This window comes from Anser brachyrhynchus, assembly GCF_964034855.1.
Source record: "Anser brachyrhynchus genome assembly, chromosome: 1".
Taxonomy (NCBI): domain Eukaryota; kingdom Metazoa; phylum Chordata; class Aves; order Anseriformes; family Anatidae; genus Anser; species Anser brachyrhynchus.
This window is the reverse complement of record NC_137694.1, coordinates 33,762,234-33,781,692: the sequence shown is the minus strand read 5'-3', so window position 1 is coordinate 33,781,692 and position 19,459 is coordinate 33,762,234. Positions and strand designations below refer to the sequence as shown.

The following is a 19,459-nucleotide window of genomic DNA, read 5'->3' as shown; positions in this document are numbered from 1 at the left end:
GAGAGGAGAGGAGAGGAGAGGAGAGGAGAGAGGAGAGGAGAGGAGAGGAGAGAGGAGAGGAGAGGAGAGAGAGGAGAGGAGAGGAGAGGAGAGGAGAGGGAGAGGAGAGGAGAGGAGAGGAGAGGAGAGGAGAGGAGAGGAGAGGAGAGGAGAAAAAAGAAAAGAAAAGAAAAGAAAAGAAAAGAAAAGAAAAGAAAAGAAAAGAAAAGAAAAGAAAAGAAAAGAAAAGAAAAGAAAAGAAAAGAAAAGAAAAGAAAAGAAAAGAAAGAAAAGAAAAGAAAAGAAAAGAAAAGAAAAGAAAAGAAAAGAAAAGAAAAGAAAAGAAAAGAAAAGAAAAGAAAAGAAAGAAAAGAAAAGAAAAGAAAAGAAAAGAAAAGAAAAGAAAAGAAAAGAAAAGAAAAGACACTAACAAAGAAAACCTGCTTCACAACAGCGCAGCTATGAGAGTGAGGAGTGAGAACCAGCCCTGCAGCCCCCAAGGTCAGTGCAGCAGGAGGGCAGGAGGTGCTCCAGGCACGCAGCAGCAGTTCCCCTGCGGCCTGTGGAGAGGCCCCTGGTGGAGCAGGCTGTCCCCCTGCAGCCCATGGGTCCCACACGGAGCAGATCTCCACGCTGCAGCCCGTGGAGGAGCCCCCGGTGGAGCAGGTGGATGTGGCCTGGAGGAGGCTGCGGCCCATGGAGAGCCCCCGCAGGAGCAGGCCCCGGGCCGGAGCTGCAGCCCGTGGAGAGGAGCCCACGCAGGAGCAGGGGGTCTGGGGGGAGCTGCCGCCCGTGGGGGACCCGTGCTGGAGCAGTTTGCCCCTGGGGGATGGACCCCGTGGTACGGAGCCATGTGGGAGCAGTGCTTGAAGAGCTGCTGCCTGTGGGCAGCCCCCGCAGGCCCAGTTGGGGAAGGACGGCATCCCGTGGGAGGGACCCCACGGGGAGCAGGGGCAGAGAGGGACCGTGAAGGAGTGAAGGAGCGGCGGAGACGAAGCACCAAGGACTGACCGCAGCCCCCATTCCCTGTTCCCCTGCACTGCTTGGGGGGAGGAGGTGGAATAGGGTGGATGGGAGAAGGTGTTTTTAGTTTATTTTCTTTGTTTCTCACTTCTCTAGTTTGTTATTAATAGGTAATAAATTTATCTAATCTCCCTATGCTGAGTCTGTTTTGCCCATGATGATAATTGTTGAGTGGTCTCCCCATCCTTATCTCAACCCTTGAGCTCTTTCCAACACATTATACCCCCCTTTCCGTTTGAGGATGAGGAGTGAGAGAGCAGCTTTGGTAGAGCTCAGCTGCCCAGCAAGGTAAAACCACCACACCCTCTGAATGGCAGCAAAGCCATTTGATGGCCATTTTTCTGTCATCTGCCAGCTGGCTGAGGGTTAACTCTGCCCCATCATCCAGGTCATCCACGAAGTTGTTAAACAGTACTGGCCCCAGTATAGGCCCCTGAGGTACACCACTAGTGACTGGCCTCAATCCACCTCACTGTCTACTTACCTAACACAGACTTCCTCAGTGTATCTATGAGGATGTTATGGGAGACAGTGTCAAAAGCTTTGAAAAAGTAAAGACAAACAACACCCATTGCTCCCCTCATCTGCCAACCTCATCACCTCATTGTCAAAGTCTATCAGCTTACAGCCTCAGTGCACATTGCACAAAGACCACTTAGGAAATTGAGCCCCAAAATGGCAACAAAATCTGTAGTGCTGGAGATATGTGTTGCTCTCTCTCTGGCAATTAAAGAAATAATCAAAAGAAATATGATGAGGATGTGAAGTTCAAGGAGAGACTAGTTTGTACAAGAATGTCACAAGTGTCTTGCTTACTGCATGGGAATCAATCAACAAGATTTAGCTGTGATGATATCATGTTTCTAAAGACACCTTTTGCCAGTGGAATATATTATCATTCATTAGCCTGAAGGAGAGTGAGACAAACTTCACTGCTGTTTCGGAAAGCTTTCTCTTTTCCGGGAATGCAATTGTAGCTTTATTCAATGTGCTTCTGAGTTTTTTCTAGACTTCCCAGGGGCATTATTAAAAACAAAACAAAACAAAAAACACAACACATAATAGACACCCATTACTTGAAGGAAAATGTTGCTCCTCATACAATATTGAATGAACTATACAGTCAGCCACTAAACTGCAGTATCTTGCCCAGGGATATTTTATATTATATTTAATATCCCACTGTAAAAACACCTCTTCCATATCCCATTAATGCACTTGATGTCCACAGAGGTTATTTTAGTTTGTAAACCACTTACAATTGAAATGACAAAATGAGTTCCTAAATGATGAGTGCGGCTTTCAAAAGAACACATAATAGTTCCTAAAGAACAGGAAGGGGATCCCAAAAGCATATGGGAGCCTAGAGGAAGCAAGTCCTTCAGAAAACCCCTTTTTTAAATTGGACGACAATGTTTAATTTTCTCTCAAGGATAAAACATTTTTCATGCTGTCAACTCAACATATGAGCCATAAAAATAATAGATATTCTGTCATCCTGTCTGGCTATGCCCCAAAACACAAGGTTTTTAAGAAGAAAGCTACTTGGAGCTAAGGCACATATTTGGTATGAACATCCCTCAAGACCCAAAAAGTGTTTGTGAAAGAAATCCAGACGGAATTAAAATATTATAAAGCACTTTATAATTCCATTTATGCGCTCTTTATATATATATATATATACACACACTATATATATATATATGTTCTGAGTTACTGCTAACTCAAACCAATCCTTAGTAGGAAAGCTTTATTATTTTCAAAAAATACTATTTACACATAAGACAAATAGAACAGTAGGGGACTAAACAAGAAAGGAGACAGTACACTAAACTACTTTCTGAAGAGTGACAGTGTATTTTAAACGATTTACCAGAGCCCTATCTCCATCCTTCCACTCCCTCCTGTGTCACCCTCCTTGCATACCTTGTGTCCCACGGCAGGCAGCTGGGCTGAGGGCACTCATCAGTCCTTGAGGGACTGAGAATCCAGGTGGGATTGAGAAGGGCCACGAGAGGGAACCCAAAAAAGTGCCTGTGACATGAGAATGAGTTACCATGATCCAAGCCAAGCTTAGGCAGGTTCTTCTTAGGCTTCAGCTTGGCCATACTTCACCTGGCCACATAGTTCCTGCAAATACTCCATAGCTGAAGAATGATATTATGCTCCTGAATCTCCAAAGATTCCTAAACTGGGAAAGGGATCTACTTTGAAATAACTGAGCTCTACCCAAATATTCCCAGCAGCTGCAGTTCTCCTAAGACCCTATTTGCTTTAGCAGCTGCCTGCTGCTTGTGCCTGTCTTTCCCAATTATTGCAGCTACCACATACACAGCACAGAGACTGTACCTAGCAATTTAACACAAACAAATATGAGATTTGCATGACCACATGGACAGGGCAGGTGGGATTCATCTTTGGCAAAGGTTAGATGTATATTATGAACAAACCGCATAGGCATCTAGACTTCTTTTGTAGTTAAAGGACAGGAATGTGTACTTCTAATGTATATACATGATGTATTTTAACCATCCACATTAAGATGAAGTGAATCATTTCTCAGAAGTTCCTTTCTTTCTGTATTTACCATAGAAGGAGTCCAGGTGACTAAGTCAGATGCTAAAGTTACCTGAGATAAATCCCGTCCATTTTACCTTGCTGGAGAGCTAACAAGTCTTTGTATATGGTAAACAAGGTGGTATCAAAGTCTACTCACATATACATGAGTGTCTTCCATATCACTGCTAATGAGGAGAAGATTTGCCTAAAAAGAACAGGAGGGGACTTTTATCCTTTAGCATGCATTCATTCATTATCATAAATCACAATCACTAGCCTGGCAGCCATACATTTGTCTGAAACATACTTTCTTATGCAAATATGTAACTCGTTTTCTCTGGAAAGACAAAATTAACCCTGAGGGAAAGCACATAGTTTATTCCTCATTTGTATCCAGAAACAGACCTCCAAGAAACTGGGCTATGTATGTACAGTATCTCAAGTGAATAAGTGAGGTTTTGAACGGCTACTTTTTACTCCAGGATGAAAAGGTCACTGGTATCATGCAGCTAATTTCAAGCAAAAGTCACTAGAGCCATTCTACATTGTAGTATGTCTCTTTATGTGTCACAGGCAAAGTACTCTAGGAAGGTTTCTAGCAATTTTAACATTTTATTATTGGCACCTGCTTTGCCCTCTTTGGATTGTGGAGCCAGCTCCTTTAGCTATCATCCATCAGATGATATATGTTTCGGCAAAAAAAAAATAAAACTCACTGTGACGTTTTTGTACTTCAGTGCCCAACACTCCAGGACAGGAAAGAGTGAATGGTTGGTCCCATTGACATCCTTTCTCTTCATATCATCCAGCTTTCAGTTTCAGTCCTGAAAGTGTTGCCAATAATTTAATAGCATTTTACAACTCCGTCTAAATTTCTTAGAGCTGAGACCATGGCAAGTGAGACATCAGGCCTATTTAATAAAGGGGCTGGGAAAAAAAAAAAAAAAAAAAAAGGAAAAAGGAATAAAAAGGACAATTTTCTGGAGTTATTTTTAAACCATTAGTTTCTGAGAATGTTCAAAGGCCTGGGTGTTTCTCTGGATTGCAAGGAGACAGAGCACAAGGCAGTAGTCTTCTGACAAGAGGACCAAAGACACAGGAGAAATTCTCTGCTTCCATACATTAGCCTTTTCATTGCACAAATATAGAGCAGATCATCATGCCCACCCACCACATTCAGTTCTTGTTTCTTTAAGCATTCACTCTGTCCATTTCCCATGCTCAACAGCAAGGGTAACCAGACTTTTTTGCTCCTCCACAACCAAAAGACAAGCTATGGAGGAAAGACTCAGTGTCAGGCAAACATCTTCAAAGGGAGTGGTATGAAACCAAGGGCCTCCTGCGCACACACAGAGTGTGCACTACTACACATATGTCTGGCAGTTAAAAAAAGAGAAAGGACATAGGTGACAGCCTGGTGCTGCTATGAAGATACCTTCTCCACCAAACTCCTGAAAGACTTGCTCTTTCCTACGGGGTGGAAGTCATTTGGTGATGCTACCTTCAAGGCATCCTTGTCCCAACATCCTTATTTTCTTGTAATTGTATTCACCCTACACAGCAACTGCGCTGGAAAGAGCAACCCCTGAACGTCTAAGAGATCTGCGCTTGCTTTTCAAATGGTGTTTTCAAGAACGCCAACTAGCCAAGACAAGTTAAGGTGGACTTCGGGGCCCTCTAGTGGCTTGGGAGAGTAGAAATTCCAGGAGAGGAATGACGGACCTCCCAAAAAGCTGGCTACATTTTCTGCTGGTTTTGAGCCAAAACACAAAGCAGAGTTCATCCATTTTTTCCAGTAGAACTGAAAGTCTACGTTAGCCCATTTCCATGCTTTGCTCTTCCCATCAATTTTTCTTCTGTGAAACAGGACTAAACTGGATTGCCATAATTTTCTCTTTAAAATGCCGTGCTATTTTGCAAGAAATCAGGACAGCTGACTTTGTTCACCCAAAAACTTTGGAAGCCAGTGTTTTAAATATTTCTGAGATCTTTTTAAACACCTGAAAGTGATGTAAAACTGTAGGAAGACTTAAAAATACTCAGTGAGAATCTGAGGTAGTTTCCATAGAGCCAGTTTCAGTATTGTTCACCCAGAATGTCTGAAGTTCAGGGTAAATGTCTTTCACTGCAGAATCATATGATTTTTATTTAATCTTGACAGTGTAAGAAAGGCAATAGGGGGTTCTTTCTGCTTAATTTCTGATCTTCAACCTTCTCTATAGCACATTCTGCGTAGGATTTCCTTTAGATCCCAGGAGGAAACCTATTTTTATGTAAAAGTTGAGATTTCCACAGGCCTCTTGGAGCCCTGAAGGAAAGTAGCTGCTAAGCAAGACTCACAAAAAAAGTCACAATTGGCAGCAGAGTAATTTACTGTTGCAGTCTTGCTGACAAACACGTTTGCAGCATGTTTACATGCAAGCAATCTAAGATATTTTTTAATCAAGGAAAATTTTATGCCATATTATTGTCAGGTTTCAGAAGATATTTTACAGCACACACAAGCACAGGCAAAGTCATACAGACTGAGAGACAACAGAGAGGTCATGTTGTGCTGCAGCTGGGTTTAGGGCCTGTACCCAGGTGACTTTCAGCAAGTTTGCCACGACCTGAAGGGCAGGTACTTGAAGACACCCCAAAAGCTCTGTCGTGGTCACTGCGAAGGGGAAGGGCATGAACACAGAAATATCTTCAGCTGACCAGTTCTGTGACTGCTCAGTAATCATCACAGACTCTTGAGACCCAAAGGTTTTGTTGACACGACCCCATTTAGAGTCCACACACTCTCTCTTCTTCTGTGGAAGCTTGATCTCCTGACTTGGCCACGTTGCAGAACTTAGCAAGCTGTAAACAGCAGCAGACAACACATCTAGACAACACGACAGCATGTCATGCCCCTAGAAACTGTCTAGCTGCACGTATAGTCTTATTTTTAAGTATCTGAAATGAGGCCAGCACTGCAGTAGGGCAGCAGTAACTGCTTCTGGTAACACTTACCTCCGCTGAGCAGAGCGTCATGCTGGTCGTCTTACCTGAAGGGTGAATCAGTAGCTCAGGAGTTCTCCCACTTGAATAAAACATTATTCAAATTGGAGAATAAACTGAGTAACTGCTTCTTTCAATTCATTTCCTGTTCAAAGCCTAGTTTCCTTTGTTGTTGTTGTTGTTCTTTTTTTATTTCTTGCTGATTTCACACCAATTATTTCCCCTATGTAGATAATAAAGCACGCTTGAAAGTTAAAGCAGATTTCTATTGAGTGTGAATTTGTACCACCACAATAGCTTTTTCTGAATAATTTCCTGTATAGACAGGCTCACTGCTGTTACAGGGTACAGGTAAAAAAACACTGATCTCTTCTGAGTATTGCATCAGATCACAGTTAAACCGACTCATCCTATTTCCTGTAGGCTCACAGGGAAGTAGTCTCCAAGTGTCCCAAACTACTTTCCTGAACAAGATGCAGCTTAGGAAAAGGGCTGTCGCTAGAGCACTGAAGACACCCGAAATGTTGAACAGAAGCCACAGGGCTGTGATATTTGGTGCCTTCAGCACTGATGGTGGCAGCTGTTCTCCACCTCCCACCATGCTCTGATCCACTCCTTTACTGAGCAAAACCTGAACCAAGCAGAAGATATGGCTTTGCTTACCTTACATCTGATCTGCCATCTGAATGAACTTTTCTTCCCACATGCTGTCTTAGTGAATTAGCAGTTCATCTGTAAGTCCATTCTCACTTGCACTCTGATAAGCTGGAACAAAACATACTATGAAGAGCCCCGAAGGATCAAATTAGTGGAGAGTAGATTAAATGTGCAATGTTATCTATTTCTCTAATATTCACAGGGAAAGAAATGCATCTGTGGGATATTAGGAAATGTTGCGCTAATTGACATTTCAACCTGCCAGTGACATTTCCTTTTAAGCCACCCTCTAAGTCACAATGTGCTTAGTCAGTACCTGTAGCAATGTATTGTTATTGTCACAATGCTTCAAATATTTCATCTGGAGCATGCTACAAGTAAAATTATTGCATCTGCTTGATTTTTTTGTTCCTGTATTATTTCATATTTTTTCTAAGTCTCTAGTTTCCTTAGTTTCACCAAAAAAAAAAAAAAAAATGTCGTGGTAATTATTCTAAGTGGAGACCTACAAATGCTAGGGTTTTATTTTACACTTCTCAAAGCTGATTGTGGCATTTAAACCTAAAATAATTAAAGTGCTAAATTGAAGAAAAGGAAAAACTTGGTGAGTAGTAGAAATGATTTCTAGATAATTGGTATATTTTTTTTTAAATAACTGGCATATTTCTGAATAATATCCACTCTGTATGTTCTGGTTCAAAGCCCAGAGAAGTCAACTGAAATTCTCTTTTTAATTTTCTGCTTTTCTTCTCCAAGAGTCTCTGCCCAAAGTATTTGGTAGTATCCATTTTCAGGGAGAAGGTATCTGGTCAACGGCCTGGTGTTTTTAAAGACCCTTGTGTTTTTGAAAGTTAAACATTTGTATTCTTCTAAGTTTACTATACAATTTCTTCAGACACATGGTTTTCTGATAGTTTCTGAGCTCCAGCACATCTGCAATATCCAGCTGGAAAACTCTGCCCAAAGTGCAGTGGCAAGTGAAACACAAGAATGGTAAGGTAGTTAAATGGAAAATAACCTAAAAATATATTTATATGCCTCTATGCTACTGGACGTGTATATCTGCAATACAGGGTGTAAGTCTGTAAACCTCACCCCAGTAAGAAATTACTCATTATACATGAAGCGTGGAGAGGGATCATAAGAGGTAGCAAATAATAGAAAGATCTCAGGAGAAAGATCATATTATTAGAAATAATTTAACGGAGACATTAAAAATCAAGAAGAGAGAAAAAAATTAACTAGACTTTCATGCTTGGTATTTTTATAATATAAAGATGTAAGAAACTCCAGTAAAATGCTACAATTTATAATGGAGAAAGAGAAATATTTTTATTTATTTATGAATTGTTTAGTGTTAGACGTCTGTCAAAGACCTATAGCTGCCACAGCAGATTGGGGTGGGGAAAGGATTAACTAATGATCCTGGTTATGAGAGCTTTCCATCATACTTGTGAGATGATGTTAATAAAGAGATATAAAGACTTATGTTTCAGGACATAAGGCAACTGTTAATTTGTGTGAAAAGAACAGCTACCTTAATGGGAAGTTTTTTGTGTAACTCTTTATTACCCAGTGTCATGCTCCTTCCTATAAAGTACATGGCATGAGCTGGTTCCTGGGCCAGAATTCTGATGGAAGGCTGCACTGGGCTCTTTTATGATGACCCTACACCATCAGAGACTAAGGACCTCACACCAGGGCAAGGTAATCCTGAGGGTATATCATCTCATCAGTTCTCTAAAATAAGGAGGTGGGAAACTGAAGCACAGAGACTGCGTGGCTCATTCAAAACCACCAAAATACTTTTCACAAAGTTGTGCAAGGCTGTCTTAAAGCTCAGGTCCTCAGAGAATGTGAATCTGGGATACAGAGGACCTTCCAGCTTCCTTAAAGCAGTCCAGGGATCTGACCTGGGGTTCTCAAGAGCTACGCTAATATCTCAGTTCATGGAATATCTGTTTCCCATTGTTAATTAAATAGGCAGTTGTTCACGGTGTAGAAAGGGTTTCACCAAAATTAACATGGGGTAATGCGAAGGGATATGAACACTGAACACAGACTGCTTTTTTCCTTTGGTTACATTTTCTTTACTCAGTAGAAATCTTTATTTCCTTTCATACCATATCTAGATACATAATTTGGTTTACTATTCCCTTATTCTGAACCAAAAACACAACTAAAAGCCTCACTTGGGATTGTTTTCCACCTTTGGTCATCTGTCAATCACTCTAATCCTTAGGCTTGTCCTTCAAACCCTTATAAATAAGTCACAGGCATGGAAAGGTGAAAAGAAAATAGCTTTGTCTGTGTTTAAAAAGTGCTTACCGATACACTTGCCCAGTGGCATTTCAGCTCAGAGTTTTGTTTCCTCTCATTTCTCCATCTTGTGGTGTTTTCCTGACAGCTATCTATGAACTATATGACTCACCAGTCAAGAATAGAAACTTTTGAAGATTTAAGAGAAATAGAAAGTGTCTAATGGCAGACACATGAATTTTAAATCATTTCTGCCAATGAAAAGAATGTAAAATATAGGGACATGCACACACACAAGTAAAATTTAAAAAAATTGGACAAACAATAAGATTTATGCTTTGTGCCAGGAATGGAGCAGACAGATTTTTGCCAGACTGGACTATAGAGATTACAAATCTGAATACATGACTAAAAATATACATGCAGATGGGAGGGTACTAGAATCCATGTTGCTTTTTCCAGAGCAGATGGAGACAATGTTGTATTGCAACTAATATTTGGGGAAAACACTAAGCTGTGCAACTCCCATATTAAAGTGTAAGTACAACAAAGCAGGCAGTATTTTTTGTGACAGTAATCAGATGCTTTTAAAGACAATACGTTAATAAAAATAACAAACAAAAAAAAAAAGCAGCTGAACCACATAAATAGTTCTGTTGCTTTCTCACAGGTGCTCAAGCTGCAGCAAAACAATGACTTTAATCACCGGTTTCCTTCTTTGTAATTAATAAGACAGTCTAATCCACTTTTCCAAAACTCTGTTCTCTGACTCAGAGTTTTCCTATAAGCGTTATGGGGTAATTTTAGGGCATTTGGAATGGTATACTTACATTAAGGCAGGAAAAAAAAAAGGGGGGGGGGGGAGGAAGCTCACAAATAATAATTTGGCAGAACATCAGGAAAAACTTCTTTATAACTCTTGGATGATTAGAAAATAATCACTCGCTGGAAGAAGTGGAGATGGTATCTCTTGGGACTAATTCACTGTGATGCTGAGAAATAAATGACTTAATAGGTTACTGATCCCTCTGACTTCTGTGACTCAGCAGTTGCAATTTCAAACTGAGCTTCAGTGCAGAGTGCTGTAGAAGTATTTGAACTCCCTAAAGATTTTATAATGAGCTTTCAAAGAAACCAAGGATGGTAGAATATGGCACAGATTTGTTTTTCTTTAAATCAATGAAAAAGCCCCTTTGACCCAAGGCCACCAACTTAAGCTGTGTGAGTCCTCCCAAGTGTTTGTCGCTTGGGGGTAAAAGTGTCTCACCAATGCACTGTGATCAGGTATCTCAAGTTGCTTTTCTACTTGTCTTCTTAAGAACAGTATTTCAGATTTACAAACTACTTAAGACAACTGAATACAATGGGGAAATCTGACAAAATTAGTCAAGGATTCCCAAGACTCCTCTCAAATAAACATATTGATATAGCTTCTGTTCTTTTCCATCATCTCTCTCCTCAGCCTGGTGATTCTGACCATCTAGTGTAATTACAGCTTTTTTTTTTCTCTGCCAATAACAGTGCTTACCACTGAGCCACTACAAGATTAAAAGACACAGTTTAAGGAAGTAGCAGTCCATGCAATTTATTTGTTTTCTTTCCTCCTGCTTTTCTTCCTCTGTAAGAAAGGTCAAGATGTATTCAATATTTCTTCAGTAATTCCAGAGTTTCAGTGTTGAGACATAAGCAGTTGGTAGGAGATGCACTCTGTCAAAACTTACAGTATTTGACTTGTATTAAGGCAGCTCATTGAGTAACGTAGGATGAGAAAGAATGTAAGAAGACAATGACAGACAGTTCAGAATAGACATACTGAATTTGATAGCTCCACAGCCATTTTTAGCTGGGGAGTAGCAGAGTTAATGAATAAGTAAGTTATATTATAAATATGATTCTTCTCTCTTCTAGCCTTTTGGCCTTTGTAGATACAGTACCTGCTAGTTTCACATTGAATATATTTCCAGTCTTGAAGGTTTGTAGTATAAAAACTTTAAAGGTTTCTACCTTATTCTCCATTTAAATTTTTGCCCCTGCACCGAGATGAACTGCAAATGGTGGTAGGTTTGGTTGCTGTTGTAGCTAGTGGGAACCTGGTTTTCTTCCTCTGGGTAAGGCAGGGCAACTCAGCCCGTGCAGGTTCACCTAGCTGCCAAATCAGCCAACAGATACAGTGCAATAATGTCAACCCCCTTCCTGGCTGTGGTTGTGAATCTGTTCCCTGCCACGCAATGGGTATAGCAGTTTTGTTTTACTGTTTGCCCTTCACCAAACCATGGCTGTTATCTCAATAAATTTTCAGAACATTGAGCTCTCTCAACTGTGCTCTGAATATAGATATGGGTAAAATACCTTGGAAGTGTAAACTAAATGCCTTGTTCTTCTGTATTCTGTAGTTTCTGTGGTATGGGCACCAAGATAAGATATCTTCATTACCCAATGTTAGATAAAGGCTCATTCATTAATCAAATACACTGAATTGTGAAGTTTGTGTGATCCAACAATCACTATACATCACAGAGACTTTTTCAGAAGAAAATGAAGAATGATAGTGGCAAAATGGAGGAACAAATTGCAAATAAGAAATGGTAAAAGAAGCATCTTAACAGTAACTAAACAACATACCAAATAAAAGGTAATATATATGTGTGTTAATTATACATGGAAATGTTTTTCCGTTTTACAAATGCTTTTTAGCTAAATAGAATCATTGGATATTTAATATATTGCCATCATTGGCACCAATTTAAAAATATGTGTGCTTGAAAATAATGAATATACTTGGTAGCTCTGTTCATATGTCTGTTTTGGAAGTGACAGTATTGACTGGTCAGCTTAGTCATATACTGGGAATATCTCTAAAATACAATAATACATTATGTACAATAACCTAAAAATATACAAAAATAAATTATATGACTCCAAAGGAAACATTTTCATTTTATTCTCATTTCCATACTGCTATTTTCAATCAGGTGGAGAATAAGTCAAATGAAATCGGCAAACGACAGGCTTTCACTTATTACCTTTCAATTTCCATCCTTTATGAGTGCATTTTGCTCTGCAAATCTCAGAAGCATTTTAAAAGCAGTGTAGAAGACAGTTATTATCAGTTCAATGCAAAACAATTAAAAACAATTATCTGAATTTTTAAGAAAACTTTTAAGTCTTCCTCTCCACTAACAAGAATTACAACAAATCCAAGAAAACAGAATGAAGAAATTCCATGAAGAGGGTCTATATATACTTTTTTTTTTTAATTTGACCAGTCCCATTTTATCAATCAGTCTACTCATATGCCTAAAGCCAGGTACTAAGGTAAATAGCCTGCCAAATGGAACTTTCAGAGCAGAGCCAGGCAGACAGATTTGTATATCCACACTCCAAGGTTGAGCAGCACAAGCCCACACCTCTCCAAAAGAAATGACAAGGAAAGCCCCATTGACCCCTTTTTCATAAAAAGCTTGATGACTTCCTCAAATATCGCTGTATATATATTTTTACAAACTTACTGTACAAGGAGGCCAATTACTTAATTCCCTTTTTGGGGGGAGAGACATTTATGCCACATATAACAGCTGCATTTTCTACCACTTCTTGCCATCACCAGCTCTTCCAGCCGTGCTCTGCTGGGATTTTGCCTAAGGGACCTACCCTAGATTTTAACACTGTTTAAAGTCGTTAGCACTGTCCCTGGTAAATTAGGGTATTTCTGATGGTGCTACATCAGTGTGGCAAGAAAAATTTTTACTTTCCATCTATCACCATGTTCCTTCTGTTCCTTCCAGGAAGAAATTGTGCCTGTGTTGAATCTGTTTTGCTTCTTTGATTGTTTTTTTGTTTTGGTTGGTCAGTTGGTTGGTTCTCTACCTAAAATTTTGTGCAGTGTCCTTCCCCTGTTTTTTTTTGTTTGTTTGTTTGCTTCCCTGCAACACCATCTTAGTACTCAAGAAATTATTTGGACTGAAAAGGAAAAAGGAGGAGCATACCCCAACCAGTCTTCTGTTAACACAAGACCTACAAACCATTGATCTCAGCTCTGAAGCTAAATATCCTATAGCACATCAGTCAAACCTGTGTCTCCTTTGCCTGCATTACCACCAAACAAGTTTGAACTGTCTGCAATATTACTGAAAATTTCTTGTCTGCCTGGGTGGCTCAGACTCCTCAGAAACAGTCTTTCTGATGTTGATGCTGCCATTTGCTCTTTCAGCCTTTCTCACTACGCTTTAATTGCCCCTTTTAAAAGCTAACTAAAACTACTGAGGCAAATTCCTTCGTAAAAAACCTGCAGAATAAATGAGCCCATAGAAACTGAGTTTGTCATGGAACTGAAATTTTCCCCTCCACTTTACAGTGCTTTCCTAAAATGGCTATTCCAGCTTCTCTCTTTCCCATCTTGCTCTCTAGCAAGTCCTTAACATGATAGAAATAATTTCATACAACAGACCTAGCATCACTTTCCACCCGTAGCCTCCATTCTGCTGTTTACAAAACCAGTCTCTTCCAGCCCTCCCTGCAGTCAGGGTGAGAAAAGTAAGTTCTGCAGCTGCTGGAAATGGTTATTTGCCATTTTGGTACAAAGAGATAACAACAACAACAAAGTCTCTCTCACCAGTTTTCCCTTCCCTGTGGAGTTTCACATCTGAGACTTTTCACAAAAAAAAAAAAAAAAAAAAAAAAAAAGTCCCAAGCAAGGTTCCTTTCTTCTTTCATGTCATTTGTTCCTTCTGTATTTATACGTGAAATGACTGGCTGATCAAAATTGCCTGAAGCTCTCAGTGGCCTGTTCAGCTGAGCACACTGCCAGGTATTGAAACTCCTGTGACTTTATTTAATAAAATAAAATTAAAACTGATGACAAAGGCTTCAGACAGTAACTGGCTGATAGTGACAAACTGGGATTCTGTGGTCCATGTAACAGTAGTTCGTCTCTTCCCAGCAACCTATAAGTAGTACCAGCGATTACCATCTGTAGCAATAGTCCACGCACCCCTTATATTGGAAGGAGGAAAGGGTATGTGGCTTATTACAGGAGGTGAAAATATTCTTATCTTTCTCTTATGCTCGAGTGAGACGAAAACCAGGCACTACATAGAAGTGTCACCCAAGCCCTGAAATGCCTTTTTAATATTTTTCAGTTCCTATAACTGCAGGTGATGGATTGCTGGATATGCCCAAACCCAGCTTGACTCCCTGCATGTTTTAACCTTCTTCAGACTGATCATGGAAGCATTTGGCTGGGATGAGGTTCCAGTCCTACAGGCGATGGGATACTTGAAACACCAAAGAAGTTTATAAACTTTTATTTGCCCTTATGGTAGAAATTGTACTTTTGTGCATATATAGGTTATCCCAGAGCAATGATCTTGAAAGAATTTTGTTTTAATAAAATATCTGTTCTCTAATGAGCAGAATATACTTGAAGAGGTTGACAGTGAAATTAAACTAAGAAATGCAAATGGACCTTAAGGTCTGTGCAGCAGAAAGTTACTTGCACATACAAGACCAAAATCTGGTAAACTATATATGGGGTGTCTGTGAATAAATATCCACACATGGAACATACAAGAGACTGTCAGAGGATGATCATAAGAGGTTTTTAATTTTCCTAATGATTATTCATCCCTGAAAAAAGCATGCTCATAGTTGTCTTAACAAGACAGATATAGAAGAGGGTGGGTTTTTTTGTTGTTGTTTTGGTTGGTTTTTGTTTTTTTTTTCCACGATGGGATATTCATTTTCATTTGGCTAAGTAGTGATGCTATGGTTTTTTGAACCTATGCTTTCTTAATGACCAGTTAATTAGAATAAATAAATAAATACGTTTTTAATTTCAAGAAACTGGTGGAGAAATTGGGGAAAATCTGTAAGACAGGAAAAAAAATATTGAGGATTTAAAGAAAATAACTTGTTAGAACTGTATCTAATGTAGAGAAGAAAGGATTAAGATTTACTGTAGCAGTTTATAAGTATGTAAAAAGTAGCTGCAAAATGGGAAGACATGCACTGGTTCTCTACGTGCATGATAGATCAAGTTTTACTCCCCACTGTGGGCATTCAGATGTTAAGATACACTAGCAGTGATTTTGATGCACTGGATCTGTGCCACCCAGATAGGTTTATGAAACCATCAGAACCAGAAAATTTTGTGGAACAGAATGAACAATTATCTGTCGGGGGCTGCTCAGGTCTCATTCATCCTGCCCTGACGTACCTTCTCCTTGAAGGCCCATTGTCATACTCACAATGCTTTCTGATGTACCAGATTCAGATTCTACTTTTTGAGATTCCTCAATACTTGTATAAAAATAGGCAGGTTTGTTCTCAGGGCCTTACAGAAAACTAGGGTAACTCTGAAAACAATAAGGCCTAAGATGGAGATCAGCAGTTGGGTCTGTACAGCAGTTCTCCTGTGGAGTCTGAAAGTTGTCCACACCTTGATTCAGCATCTGCTCTTAAAGAACCAAGTGCAAAGTCTAGGAATAAAATGTTAATTAATGACCATTGAGCAGAAGGTATTGGACTTTCTTCTGCTAACAGACTACTAAAATCAATTAGCAATAAAATATATAAATAAATAAATAAATAAATAAAATTAGTTTTTGGTTTGGTTTGGTTTTGGTTTTGGTTTTGTTTTGAGGGATCTTTACACTGAGATGATGAAATATGATTAAAATAAATTTTTCGGTATGCCACTAGATGGCAAACTAACAGTGTGATAAACATCAGACTTGTTATCACATAAATCTCTGCTTAGGCATATTGTAAAAAACGCACGCTATCTGTATGCAAATAAACAGTGGCTTAATGTGGTGCACGCTAACAGCAAACAAAGAATATTTCAGCTTTTATGTTTCAAAATAATTTGTGACTTCCCAAGGTTGGACAATGCAGATCTTGTTGGAATCACAGAGGTCTCTACAGCAAATGCTTTACACAGCTTTCCTTCTCCTGCCTACAGCACAGCCATGCACCCCAGAGTTGAGCAGGATGAAATGTCAGACAGCTCCATGGTGGGCTTCATCTGGAAACATGGGGGACAGTTCAAATAAAATTATCCCAAGGCTGTTGAAAAGGCACTGTGACATGGTATAGAGATGTAAGGAAGTACCCAGAGGAATGCTGTCAGTCTCTTTCATAAAATCAAAGAATCATAGAAGGTTTGGGTTGGAAGGGACCTCGAAGACCATCCAGTTCCAACCCCCTGCCATGGGCAGGGACACCTCCCACCAGACCAGGTTGCCCAAAGCCCCATCCAGCCTGGCCTTGAACACTTCCAGGGATGGGGCATCCACAGCTTCTCTGGGCAACCTGTGCCAGTGCCTCACCACCCTCACAGTAAAGAATTTCTTCCTAATATCTAATCTAAATCTTCCCTCTTTTAGTTTAAAGCCATTACTGCTTGTCCTATCACTACACTCCCTGACAAAGAGTCCCTCCCCACCTTTCCTGTAGGTCCCCTTAAGGCACTGGAAGGCCGCTGCAAGGTCTCCCTGGAGCCTTCTCTTTTTCAGGCTGAACAACCCCAACTCCCTCAGCCTGTCTTCATAGGAGAGGTGTTCCTGCCCTCTGGTCATCCTCACGGCCCTCCCCTCCATTCACTCCAATGGGCCTATGTCCTGTCAGTTCTGGGAGCCCCAGAACTGAATGCAGTACCCCAGGTGGGGTCTCACGAGAGCAGAGCAGAAGGGAAGAATCACCTCCCTCAACCTGCTGGCCATGCTGCTTTTGGTGCAGCATGTATCTCATGCATCCATTTTGTAGGGGCCTCATCAATAATATAAGCATAAAGATCTTCACGGAATTTGAGCAGCCAACACAGCATTGACTCAGAATAAACATTCATCCTTTAGATAGCATCCTGCATGTACAAACATTTACTTCCAATATAACAGCCCAGGGAGCTATGAAACTGTGGGGAAGCTGCAAGGGTAAAGCTGTTATTTAACATTTCATTTCCTTTCCACCATACTCCAGCGACCACTTTCAACAAAACCCACTGGAGAGTTATTTAAGCTGGGTAAAAAGTCATTTGCAGTAACTCCAGGAAGGTATCTTCTCTGTCCCTCTGGTCAGGACCATGGCACTGCAGGTTCAGAGGGGCAGCTGTCCCACATGCCTTTGGGAGCAGTGGCAGCTATGCGGACAGGCATAGCAGGTTTCAAGGGCTGCTGCTGCTACAGCTGCTGCTGCTGCTACAGCTGCATTCTGGGGAGGTCTGCAGAGGCACAGCAATTGGGAACAGTCCACTGAAGACAAGGGAAAGGCACCAAAATGTCTCCCAACAGCTCCTTGTCATTGCACCCAGTGCTGAAATTATGTCAGCTCAGGGTGTAGTTGCTAACAGCTGGTTTTCCAGCTCAGAACATCTCTAAATTACATATTAAGCACAGGGAATGCAAAATGCTCAATAAATAAACTAAAAACTATGGAATATTGGGAAGAGAAAATGTGCTCACTCAAGCCCAAATGCAACCACATAGCAACTCAAGGACGAAACAGGAGTGGATGCTTGGAGAGAAGCAAGTTGCGTGACTTGCTGGTAAATACGTAGTTCTCTGCAGGTAGTTTATATCAGGAGGAGAAGACAACGATGGAAACAGATATCTCCTTGGACATAAGTGATGATTTGCAAACTATGGATAAATTTGGAAAGTTCATGCCACAGTTTCCAGCCTGTTTTTTCCATAACTACCAGGCCCAAATGTCTCCCGAGTGCTCATAGGGCCATAGCTATGAACAAACACATTTGGGCCCTCCGCCTGGTGCTGATTCACAGAGTGGTTACTCCTCAACCCTTATTTTAATTATAAGCTCTCACAGGAACCCCAGTGCCAACATATCCCAGCATCTGTCTGAACTTTTGAATAGTGTTGCTTCTAGGTGCTAATTTTCATTATTTCAGCTATCACTGAACTTAACCAAGCCCTCTCTTTGCATAAGAGGTTTTCAGTGGGGCTCCTGTTTGTCTTGGGCAAAAGAAATCTACCTAGCATTCAGAAAGTGCCCTATGGCTTTCTTCATAATGACAGAATCTAAAATATTCTATTGTTGTTAATATTGTTATTATTAGTCTTGGAAGTGGTTATTTCTGTTTCCCTTTTATTCACATCTGGAGGATCAAGGCAGAACCAATAGACATGTACACAAGGTTTTGGGTATACACTTTCTTTTGTAATGCAAAAAACATTTTTACAATTTTGGAGCTGCTGGAAAACTGCTCAGAAGTAAGCCACAGCATTTGCTTGCATTGCATTTTTTTCTGCTTAGGCTGTGTATTTGAGTATTAATTTATCAAAACTAGGTGTTATACTGCAAAACAAATGCCTTTGTATGAACTAGACCCTCTATTGTGTTCAGTAAGTACCTAAAGAGTTAACTAGGAGATACTGGGGATTACAGGCTGTTGAGGGCAGCTTCCACTGCCTATTTTATCTAAGTCTAAGTTCTGGAAAGCTGAGAGGCATGGGGGTACCTTGGGCCACGGGCAAAGTTTAGGTCAACCTCCTCCTCCAGTCAGAAGATAAAGTGGCTGCTGCAGTCTTTCCTCTCCCCATTTTGCTCCCAGTCTTAGCCCTTGTTTTGCTCCTGTCCTTTCCTTTTCAGTAACAGAAACAATCTAGACCCTGCCAGCCTCTTGTACCCCACCCTTGAGGCAGTAAAATCGTTATTTTAGATATTTTTCAGAAGTCATTCAAATTGTCACATACACACAAATACCAGACTACATTAGCTGAGCTTCAGTTACATTTCTGAAAGCAATTTGATTATAACAGCTTTAAACGACAGGACAGCCTGCAATTAGCAGAGGGTTTTTCCTAGCAATTACATTAACCTTTAGTTGAATGTTACTCAACACATCATGATGTTATTTTTATGGTCCCCTACCAATGTATCCCTCTGCAGGATTTTGAACCTGTCTTGGTCAGTGGAAAATTCCAGGTCCTTGCATAAATCCTACAAGTGGCTTGCTTTGGTTGAGTGCCACCCTGCATTG

General features: G+C 40.4%; 1 long non-coding RNA gene across 1 annotated transcript; it reads right to left on the bottom strand.

Annotated features, from left to right (window-relative positions):
- Positions 1 to 3,410: 3,410 nt before the first annotated feature.
- LOC308187655 lies at positions 3,411 to 16,419 on the bottom strand. The gene is made up of 4 exons (XR_013944841.1): positions 11,467 to 16,419; positions 7,210 to 7,311; positions 4,278 to 4,385; positions 3,411 to 3,766 (listed from the first exon to the last, which is right to left on the bottom strand). It is a non-coding gene; the product is annotated as an uncharacterized lncRNA (long non-coding RNA).
- Positions 16,420 to 19,459: the final 3,040 nt, after the last annotated feature.